The 11,904-nt window shown below is 45.1% G+C and overlaps 1 non-coding gene across 1 annotated transcript; it reads left to right on the forward strand.

Annotated features, from left to right (window-relative positions):
- Window positions 1-2,916: 2,916 nt before the first annotated feature.
- Window positions 2,917-3,023, forward strand: LOC123458150. Its single transcript, XR_006635448.1, has one exon. It is a non-coding gene; the product is annotated as a U6 spliceosomal RNA (small nuclear RNA).
- Window positions 3,024-11,904: the final 8,881 nt, after the last annotated feature.

The following is an 11,904-nucleotide window of genomic DNA, read 5'->3' on the forward strand; positions in this document are numbered from 1 at the left end:
ATTGCAAATGAATTCCAGATGCATGCGCCCCCTGTGCATCTGGCTTATGTGGGTACTGGTGAATTGAGCCTCGAACCGGGGTCCTTAGGCTTCACAGGCAAGCGTTTAACTGCTAAGCCATCTCTCCAGCCCTATTTATAGAATCTTACAAATAAAACGTTTCAGTCCACATGACGTAAGTTATTTCATTTTTTCTTGCAACACCTGACTTATTTAAAAAAAATACTGTGATGAATCTGTATAACTGTAAAGGGAGATATGAGTAATAAAAACCTCTTGCCAAAAGAATCATTTTTTTTTCCTTTAAAGCAGGTTTCCAGCATACTAGCATCTCTCTGAAAATGGACTTACTAAAAATGAATCTTAGGTTACCCAAGCAGAAAATGATTTTTAGAACCCAGAATGAAGGATGACTGAAGAATGGCCCCAGTTGACACTAAATACTTTCGGGGGAGGGCTGGAGAGATGGCTTAGCAGTTAAGGCACTTGCCTGCAAAGCTAAAGGATCCCGGTTTGATTCATGTATCTGGAGTTCGTTTGCATTGGCTAGGGGCTCTGGCATGCCCATTCTCTCTCTCTCCCTCCCTCCCTCTTTCTCTCTCAACTAAATAAACAATACTTTGGGGAGCAAGGACAGAAAGTGAGATTGGAGGTGAGGTGAGAAATGGCAGACCCCTGTCCTTGGCTAAGGGCTCTGCCTGTGACATGCACTTTCCCTGCTAGTGTTAACAGGGGGGCTCTCTATCTGGAAAGAGAGCAGTAGCCAGTACTAATGCTAGGGGAAAATTCCTCTAAATATAGGGGTCCACTTCTTAGATGTCTAATACATACAGATGCTTACAACAGCAAGTACAATAAGGGCCAGATTTTCAACTCACAAGGCAAATCTGTTTCCAGTGGCAAGTCATAATCAGTGACTGGGTGTCTCTACCACAGGCCAAGCAACGACAGGGACTAGCCTCCAGATAAAAGCAACTTCAGGAGGACTTCTCTTTGAGGCAGCCGTCTGCAGAAGGAAAAATGTATTTTAAAGAATGAGGTTTGGAGAAAGAGAGAGAGAATGGGTGAACCAGGGCCTCTAGCCAATGCAAACAAACTCCAGATGCATGTGCCGCCATGTGCATCTGGCTTACATGGGTTCTGGTGAGTTGAACCTAGGTACTTAGGCTTCACAAGCAAACGCTCTAACCACTAAGCCATCTCTCCAGAACCTGGCACAGGCATTTCATCCCAGCACTCACTTGGAAGGCAGAGGTAGAAGGATCACTGTTAATGAGAGGCCATCCTGAAACTACATAGTGAATTCCAGGTCAGCCTGGGCTACAGTGAGACCCCACTTCAAACAACCTCTCACCCCTCAAAAAGAAAAAGAATAAAAAATATTTTTTTTATTTATTTGTCAGAGAAAGAGGGAGAGAGAGAGAAAGGGAGAGAGAATGAGTGCACCAGGGCCTTCAGCCACTGCAAATGAACTCTTTTTTTTTTTTTTTTTTTTTTTTTTTAAATGTCAAGTGACATTTTACAAAATACTGATTACGGATCAGCAGGGAGCTCCTTATTTTATATAGCAATGGCAGGCACTGCAAACAGCTCAAATATGCAGACGTAGGGCCCCAAGTTCACCTTAAGATTGCAAATGAACTCTTGATGCGTGCGACCCCTTGTGCATCTGGTTAATGTGGGTCCTGGGGGATCGAACATGGGTCCTTTGGCTTTGCAGGCGAATGCCTTAATTGCTAAGCCATCCCTCCAGCCCTTTCTTTTAAGAGAGAAAGAGAGAGAGAGAATTGGCCCACCAGGGCCTCAGCAACTAAAATCAAACTACAGATGCTAGCAACACCTAGTTGTCATGTGCATCTGTGTGCTGGCTTCACTTTTGTGTGTCTGGCTAACATAGGATCTGGAGAGTTGAACACCCGTCTTTAGGCTTTGCAAGTAAGCACCTTAACTGCTAAGCCATCTCTCCAGCCCTGGTGCACCATTCTTTCTGTCTCTCTCCTCTTGCTCACTTGAAAATAAATAAAAATATTTTTTAAAGAATGAGGCTTAAGGGCTGGAGAGATGGCTTAGCGGTTAAGCGCTTGCCTGTGAAGCCTAAGGACCCTGGTTCGAGGCTCGGTTCCCCAGGTCCCACGTTAGCCAGATGCACAAGGGGGCGCACGCATCTGGAGTTCGTTTGCAGAGGCTGGAAGCCCTGGCGCGCCCATTCTCTCTCTCCCTCTATCTGTCTTTCTCTCTGTGTCTGTCGCTCTCAAATAAATAAATTAAAAAAAATTTTAAAAAAAAAAAAAAAGAATGAGGCTTAAGGTCAGGCATGGTGGTGGCACATGTCTTTAACCCCAGAACTCAGGAGGCAGAGGTAGGAGGATTGCTGTGAGTTTGAGGCCACCCTGAGACTACATGACTACATAGTTAATTCCAGGTCAGCCTGGGCTAGAGCGAGACCTTACCTCAAAAAACCAAAAAAAAAAAAAAAAAAAAAAGAATGAGGCTTACACTTCTTTTTTTTTTTAATATTTTTTTAAATTTTTTTTGTTCATTTTTTATTTATTTATTTGAGAGCAACAGACATAGAAAGACAGATAGAGGGAGAGAGAGAGAATGGGCGCGCCAGGGCTTCCAGCCTCTGCAAACGAACTCCAGACGCGTGTGCCCCCTTGTGCATCTGGCTAACGTGGGACCTGGGGAACCGAGCCTCGAACCGGGGTCCTTAGGCTTCACAGGCGAGCGCTTAACCGCTAAGCCATCTCTCCAGCCCAAGAATGAGGCTTACACTTCTAATCCCAGCACTCACTCAGGAGCTAGAGGTAGAAGGATTACTGTGAGTTTGAGACCACCCTGAGACTACATAGTGAATTCCAAATGAGTCTGAGCTAGACTGAGACCCAACCTCAAAAAAAAAAAAAAAAAAAAAGAGTGCTCGCTTTGGCAGCACAAATCCTAAAACTGGAACAATACAGAGAAGATTAGCATGGCCCCTGCACAAGGATGACATGCAAATTCATGAAGCATTCCATAATTTTTAGGGAATACCTACAACCCCACTAAGTACAGTCCTCAACGAAATGGGGGCAAGGATGAGGGGAAAGAGAGTACCAACACATGATGTATCCATGCATAAGGTTCACAAATTATAAAACTCAAAAAATTTAAAAATTATTTATGCACATATGTGTTATGTGTATGTGTGTATGTGCCACAGCTTGAAAGTCGGTATTAGAGGACAATTTTAAGGTGTCTGGACGCCACCATCTTTGACAAAGGGTCTCTTCCCACTGAATACACTGCCAGACTTAAAATGGACATCACGCTAGCTGGCCAGCAAGCTTTGGATTCTCTTGGTTTGGCCTCCCATGGTCACTGGTACATTGGGACCACAGATGCACACACCACTTTTCATCAGGCTTTATGTGAATGCTGAGGAATTGAATCTAGCTTTGCCTATCCTTGAACCTCATATAAACTGCATTCACTATGTAGTTGTATGTCTGTCTCTTCTAGCTCGGAGATTCATCAGTGAGATTCATCAATGGTGTGTATATCAGAAGTTCATGCCTTTTTTTGTTTTTTGGAGGTAAGGTTTCACTCTAGTCCGGGCTAACCTGGAATTCACTATGCAGTCTCAGGATGGCCTCGAACTCACAGTGATCCTCCTACCTCTACTTCCTGAATGCTGGGATTAAAGGTGTGTGCTACCGTGCCCTGTTGGTTCATGCCTTTTCATGCTTTTGTTTCATTGCAAGAAGGCTACACATTTTATTTATCCATTCTTTCTTGTGGTAATTTTATCTATTCATTTATTTACACATGTGTGCGTGCACGCCCACATGCCCATGCAAACCAGGGGCCTTTTGCCACTGCAAAAGAACACCAGAAATTTGTGCCACTGTATGCATCTGCCTTGGATGGGCAGTTAGGTAGCAGGCTTTGCAAGCAGTGAGTGCATTTGACCGCTGAGCCATCTTCCCAGCCCCATGGTGTTGGCTTTCTGTGACAAGGTCTTTCTATGTACATGGGTGAATATTGGGATTCCTTCACTTGTTGAAAAGCATTTGAATGAACTTCCTTTGGAGGAAAAGTGTCCCTGTGAATGTTCTTGACCAGGTCTTTTTTGTTGTTTTGTTTTTCGAGGTAGAATCTTGCTCTAGCTAAGGCTGACCTGGAATTCACTCTGTTGCCTCAGAGTTGCCTTGAACTCATGGTGATCCTCCGCCCTCTGCCTCCCAAGTGCTAGGATCAAAGGTGTGCACCACCACTCCCGGCTTAATTTTTTTTTTTAATTATTTATTTATTTATTTGAGAGCGACAGACACAGAGAGAAAGACAGATAGAGGGAGAGAGAGAGAATGGGCGCACCAGGGCTTCCAGCCTCTGCAAATGAACTCCAGACGCGTGCGGCCCCTTGTGCATCTGGCTAACGTGGGACCTGGGGAACCGAGCCTCGAACCGGGGTCCTTAGGCTTCACAGGCAAGAGCTTAACCGCTAAGCCATCTCTCCAGCCCCCGGCTCAATTTTTATATTTACTTTTAGAGAGAGAAAGAGGCAGATATATACAAAGAGAATGGGCGTGGCCCCTTGTGCATCTGGCTTATGTGGGTACTAGGGAATCAAACCTGGGTCCTTAGGCTTCACAGGAGAATGCCTTAACCACTAAGCCATCTCTAGCCCTGACTGTGTCTTCTTCTTTTTTTTTTTTTTTCCAAGGTAGGGTCTCACTCTAGCCCAGGCTGACCTGGAATTCATCATGGAGTCTCATGGTGGCCTCGAACTCTCAGTAATCCTCCTACTTCTGTCTCCTGAGTGCTGGGATTAAAGGCGTGCACCACTACACCAGCTATGACTGTGTCTTTTAAAAAAACATTATTTATTTATTTGCATGTGTGTGCACAATCCAGAGCCTCTTGCTGCTACAATCAAACACTAGATGTTTGCACCACATTTTGCCTCTGGTTTACATGGGTGGCTTAGGAATTGAACCCAGGCTGGCAGGCTTTGCAAGCAAGCACTTTTAAATGACCAAGTCATCTTCCCAGTCTATGTCATTAATAAATATATACATATGTATATATATATATTTATATTTATATCATTACCATGTCATTAATTTATATGCATATACATACATACATATATATATATATATATATATATATATATATATATATAAAATTTGAGAGAGGGATGGAGAGAATGCATGTGTCAGGGCCTTCAGCCACTGCAAATGAACTCCAGATACATGTGCCACCTTGTGCATCTGACTGACTGACGTGGGTCCTAGGGAATCGAACCGAGGTCTTTTGGCTTTGCAGGCAAGTGCCTTAACTACTAAGCCATCTCTCCAGCCCCAACATATGCATTTTTTTATTTGCCTGTGTGTGTATGGGTGTGCCAGGATCTGTTGCCACTGCAAACCAACACCAAATATTTGTGCCCCAATTTTTTTGTTATTTTTATTGAGGTAGAGTCTTGCTCTAGCCCAGGCTGATCTGCACTGAATTCACTATGTAGTCTCAAGCTGTCCTTGAACTCATAGCAATCCTCCTACCTTGGCCTCCTAAGAAATGCTGGGATTAAAGGTGTGAACCATCACACTTGATTTGTGCCACTTTTTGCATCTGGCTTACATGGGTTGCTTAGTAATTGAGCCCAGGCAGGAAGGTTTTGCAAGGGCCTTTAACCACTAACCATCTCCACAGTCCCTGAACAGATCTTTTGTTGAAAATCAGCACTTATTTCTGTTGTATACAAGCCCAGGAAAGGTAAATCCCAGGTAAATTATAATCCCACCAGAAAGGTTTGAGAGTTCAGTTGCTTATATCCTTAGCAACTGTTACACTTCCTCCATTTCTTTCTTGTTTCTTTTTTTGGCCTTTTGAGGTAGGATCTCTCTAGCTCAGGCTGACTTGAAACTCATTGTGTAGTCTTGAACTCATGGTGATCCTAACTCTGCCTCCCAAGTGGCTAGGATTAAATATTTGTATTGATATTCTTAAAAAAATGTTTTATTTATTTATTTGAGATAATGGGTGTGCCAGGGCCTCCAGCCACCGTAAATGAACTCCAGACACATGCACCCCCTTATGTATCTGGCTTATGTGGGTCCTGGGGAATCAAACTTGGGTCCTGTGGCTTTGCAGGCAAATGCCTTAACCACTAAGACATCTCTCCAGCCCTTTATTGATTTTTAAATTTTAACTTTTCTGTTCTTAATTAATTAATTTATTTATTTGAGAGTGATAGAGAGAGAAAGAGGCAGAGAGAGAGAGAGGAGAATGGGCATGTCAGGGCCTCCAGCCACTGCAAACGACCTCCAGATGCGTGCACCCCCTTGTGCATCTAGCTAACGTGGTCCTGGGGAATTGAGCCTTGAATCGGGGTCCTTAGGCTTCACAGGCAAGTGCTTAACAGCTAAGCCATCTCTCCAGTCCTATTTTAATTTTTAAAAACGAACTCTTTTAAAATTATTTTATTTATTTATTTAACAGAGAGATTGAGAGAGAGAATGGGTGTGCCAGGGCCTCCAGCCACTGCAAAGGAACTCCAGAGGCATGCATCCTCTTGTGCAAATGCCTTAACCATTAAGCCATCCCTCCAGCCCCTTTATTGATTAAAAAAAATATACTTTTATTTTGAAAGAGAGAGACCAGCATGCCAGGGCCTCCAGCTGCTACAAAAAACTCCAGACACATGCGCCACCTTGTACATCTGGCATACATGGGTACTGGGGAATCGAACCTGGGTTCCTTGGCTATGCAGGCAAGTGGCTTGACCACTAAGCCATCTCTCTAGCCCATTCAGCCCTCCCCTTATTTTTTTTATTGTTTTTTTGTTTCTGTTTTTCAAGGTAGGGTTTCACTCTAGCCCAGGCTGACCTGGAATTCACTATGGAGTCTCAGGGTAGCCTTGAACTCATGGTGATTGTCGTAACTCTGCCTCCTAAATGCTGGGATTAAAGGCATGTGCCACCACGCCTGGCTACCAGCCCATTTAAAAAAATATTTTATTTATTTAATTGAGAGACAGAGGGGAAGAGGCAGATAGAGTGAAATAGAGAATGGGTAGCAAACAAACTCCAGATGCATGTGCCCCTTGTACATCTGGCTTATATGGGTCCTGGGAAACCATACCGGGGTCCTTAGGCTTCGCAGGCAAACACCTTAACTGCTAAGCCATTTCCCCAGCTCATTTTTATTGATTTACTTGAGAGTGTGAGTATGGGCATTGCAGGGCTATTGATGCAGACCAATGTACCACTTTGGGCATCTGGCTTTCGTGGGTACTGGGGAATTGAACCCAGCTGTCAGGTTTTGCAAACAAATGCCTTTAACTGCTGAGCCCTCTCTTCAGCCCAAGAACTCAGACTTTTGCCTTCAACCAATTCTCTTGCATGAGTCCCATCCCCTGGCATACAGTAGTCTAACCTCACTGTCCCATGCCCTAGGGTGCACATCCAAGGTACAAAACTGCCGTGTATGAAGCTGGCAAGTACATACAAAGTCCTATCTACAGGTAATGAACTGCCTTAGTTTTGTCTTCCAAGTGAAGGCTGATGACAATTCCACTAGTAATTAGCTACAACTCACCAAGTACTCACCCTATCCAGGTATCAGATACTACATCCTCATTTTAGGGACCAGGAACCTGATGGCTCAGAGAAGCCTCTTGCTGGAGTTTATGCACTTAATCAAGAACAGGGGCGCAGCCCACAGCAGATCTGACTAGAGATAAGACTCTTCACAAGTAAAGTTCGGCAGCCCCTAAAGTCTCTAAATCGTATCTAATTTTCACTCATTTCGGTTATCTAACCCCCTCTTTTTTTTTTTCCTGGTTTTTTGAGGTACGGTCTCACTCTAGCCCAGGCTGACCTGGAATTCACTATGGAGTCTCAGGGTGGCCTTGAACTCATGGCAATCCTCCTACCTCTGTCTCCCGAGTGCTGGTATTAATCGCGTGCACCACCACATCCGGCTTCACCTTCAATTTTTCTTTCTTTCTTTTTTGTTTTAAAGTTTTTTGAAGTAGGGTTTCCTTTTGGTTCCGGCTGACCCAGAACTCACTATGTAGTCTCAGGGTGGCCTTGAACGCTTGGTGATCCTCCTACCTCTGTCTCCCAAGTGCTGGGATTAAAGGCGTGTCCCACCATGCCTGGCCAACTATTTAGTATAAGATTTCCTCATGCTATTCGTTATGATTTGAACATGAAATGTCTCTCACAGGCTCATGTTGTGGAGGCTTGGTCCCCAGACCATGGTGCTACTTTGTGAGGCTTTAGAACCTTGTGGAGGTATAGAGACTAGCAAGCAGGTAAGTCATTAGGGGCAAGTTGGGCCTTGGAAGTTGGTTATGGCCTGGCCCCTAGCTCCTGCTGCTCTCTCTGCTTTCTGGTCTCCCATGATGTGAACATCTTCCAACATATACTCCTGCTACTATGAACCCAGCTGCTCCACTATGCTGACACCACCAGAGCCAGAATCTTTCCTCCCATAAACTGTTTCTGTCAGGCAGTATAGTATAGCAACACAAAAGTAAGACATTTCTAGAGCTGCAAGTCAGGGAATAGAGCCTTTATCAATCTATACTCTATGTATCATCTATATCTATCTACCTATCTATCACCTATATCCCAATCTTTCTTTCTTCTTTATTTCTTTGGTTTCTCAAAGTTTAGTCTAGCTCTAGCCCAGATTGACCTGGAATTCACTATGTAATCTCAGGCTAGCCTTGAACTCACAGTGATCCTCTTACCTCAGCCTCCCTGGGATTGAAGGTGTGCACAACCACACCTGGCTCTTTTTTTGGAGGCAGAGTTTCACTCTAACCCAAAGTGACATAGAACTCACTACAGTCTTAGGGTAGCCTTGAACTCATGGTGATTCTCCTACCTCTGCCTCCTGAGTACTGGGACTAAAGGTGTGCACCACTATGCCTGGCCCAGCTCTTTCTTTTCCATTTATTTATTTATTTTATAAATTTTATTTACTTATTAGTAAGCAGAGAGATTTAGAGAAAAGACAAAGAGAGAATGGCCATGCCAGGGCCTCTAGCCACTGCAAATGAACTCCAGACACATGTGCCTTTGTGCATCTGTCTTACTTGGGTTCTGGAGAATTGAACCTGGGTCCTTTGGCTTTGCAGGCAAATGCCTTAAACACTAAGTCACTTCTCCAGTCCCTATTTTATCTTTTTTAACATTTTTCAAACTATATTTACTTATTTGAGAGAGAGAGAGGGAGAAAATGGGCACGCTAGGGCCTCCAACCACTACAAAGTCCAGATGTATGTGCCCCTTTGTGCATCTGGCTTATGTGGGTCCTGGAGAATTGAACCAGGATCCTTTGGCTTTGCAGGCAACCACCTTAAGCACTAAGCTGTCTCTCCAGCCCCCCACTTACTTATTTATTTGCAAGCAGAGAGAGACAGAGAGAAGAGACAGAGAAAGGTAGCAGTGGGGGAATGAGTATGCCAGGGCCTCTAGCCACTGCAAACAAACTCCAGAGGCAAGTGCCACTTTCCACATCTGGCTTTACATGGGTACTGAGAAATTGAACCTGGGTTGCTAGGCATTGCAGCAAGTACTAAGCCATCTCTCCAGTGCCCCCCCCCCCACCATCTTTTTTTTTTTTTTTTTTTTTTTTGAGGTGAGATCTTGCTCTAGTCCAGGCTAACCTGGAATTCACTGTGCAGTCTCAGGGTGGCCTTGAACTCATGGCAATCCTCCTACCTTGGCCTTCCAAGTGCTGGAATTAAAGATGTGTTACCATGCCCTACCATGTACCACGTTTTAATAAACACTTGTTAGGTGTCACTCACACCTATAATTTCAGCACCTGGGAGAGGAGGGTGGGGCAGGAGGAACTCTCACAAGCTAAAGGCTAGGCTGAACTACATAATGATTTCCAGGTCAGCAACAACCATATATAAAACAAAATCCTCTATCAAAAGACAAACGGGGGCTGGAGAGATGGCTTAGCGGTTAAGCGCTTGCCTGTGAAGCCTAAGGACCCTGGTTCGAGGCCCAATTCCCCAGGACCCACATTAGCCAGGTATACAAGGGGGCTATGGAAAGGGGAACGCCTAGTGTAGGCTTGGGAAGGCTCTGGGGTGTGGATGGCCTCCCTAACCACCTACAACTTGCCCATTTCTGTGCAGGTCGGTCTCAAGCAGTGTGTCCATAGGGCACCTAAGAGCAATGGGCAGACAATGCTGAGCAGTTGCTTGAGTTGACTTCCTCTGTGGGAAGGAGTTAGAAAAGAACCTGGGCAGGTTCAAAAAAAAAAAAAAAAAAGAAAAAGAAAAAGAAAAAGAAACATTTGACTAAAATACTGATCTTTTGTTTTGTTTTTCAAGGTAGGGTCTTGCTCTAGCCCAGGCTAACCTGTAATTCACAGTTCACTATGTAGTCTCAGGGTGGCCTCGAACTCTGTGATCCTCCTACCTCTACCTCCCAAGTGCTGGGATTTTAGGCATGCACCACCATGCCTGGCTTTAAAACACTAATCTTAGCAGCTGCCTTTCAGGCTCTGGACAACTTGGCCTTTCTCTACAGATGCTACTGTTTCCTGCTGTCTGTCCTTCCTCCAATGGGACAATTTCAGACATGCTTTCCTGGCAGGGAAAATGTCAGTGGCAAACCAGGAGAGCTGGGATGCTTCCAACATCATGACCCGGTGAAGGAAGATCACAAGATGACACATGTTTTATTGATGGCCAGTGACTCACCCACTCTGAACCTGTTTCTTTTGTGAGCCAGGGATCACAGCACCTTTGTAGTTCAGGAGGATACAGCAAGGATGCTTCCTGTCTCACCTCCCATTCTTTCAGGACCTTTCACATGCTAGGCAAGCACTTGACCATTGAGCTACATCCCCGGCCCTCCCAATCTTCCTCAAAGATCCAATATGACTTCCAACTCAAGTTTCAACTCACTCAAGAGCAGTGGCACTGCTGAGCACCCCTCCTTTGTTGACATAGTTCCAGTGACACCCTCTCCCTCTCACACTGAATGCTGGTTCTCACTCCTGATAAGCCTTCCCAGTCTCACTGACCTGAGAGGGATCGGCTACCTTGACCTTGGTCCTGGGCTTCCTTGCTTCTGTATAGATCCTTGCTGCACCCACAGCTTTGATGGCTGCCTAGTCTTGTCCCCTCAGGTCTGCACCCTTTCCAACTGTTTATGGCATCTCTCGTGGTACTCATGCTCAAAGTCCACACACAACCTAAACTGAAAATGTCATGACGGGTGTGGTGGCGCACGCCTTTAATCCCAGCACTTGGGAAGCAGAGGTAAGCGGATCGTTGTGAATTCGAGGCCAGCCTGAGAATACATAATGGATTTCAGGTCAGCCTGAACTACAGTGAGACCCCACCTCAAAAAAAAAAAAAAAAAAAAGAAAAGAAAAGAAAAGGTCCTGGATCCCATTCCCTTAAGACCTAACTCATGGAAGTCAGATCTTTTTCAGTCTCTGAATTCCCGGAGACCATATCCACCCTTGAGCCTAGCCTATCCAGCTGCCGGGACTCCCCTTGGTCCTGTACCCCTTGTTCTTACCTGGCCACCCTGGGCTTTGTTCTGTTCCTCCTGCCCACTCTCCCTGGTTGCTCAGTCTCGCCTCTCCTGACTGCCCCTGTAGAATTACAGCCCCCGCCTCCCTGAACACTTGTGCATCTAGTCCAGGCGAACCAAGAGACAACAGTGAAGTTGAGAGCCTAAGTCCAACCTGTGCTAGAGCAGGTGGGTTTGAATCTCCACCCACAGGTAGCTTTGTAACTAGGAAGGTGATCTAATCTACAGTACAGGATTAGTAAACTTGCATAAATCATAGCCCACTGTCAGGGTGTGCTCTATTACCTGTAGGGAACTCCAGCTTAGCACCCTCAGTAATCCCATCAGGGGTTGGGGAGAT

The sequence above is a fragment of the Jaculus jaculus genome, chromosome 1 (genome assembly GCF_020740685.1).
Source record: "Jaculus jaculus isolate mJacJac1 chromosome 1, mJacJac1.mat.Y.cur, whole genome shotgun sequence".
Lineage (NCBI taxonomy): Eukaryota > Metazoa > Chordata > Mammalia > Rodentia > Dipodidae > Jaculus > Jaculus jaculus.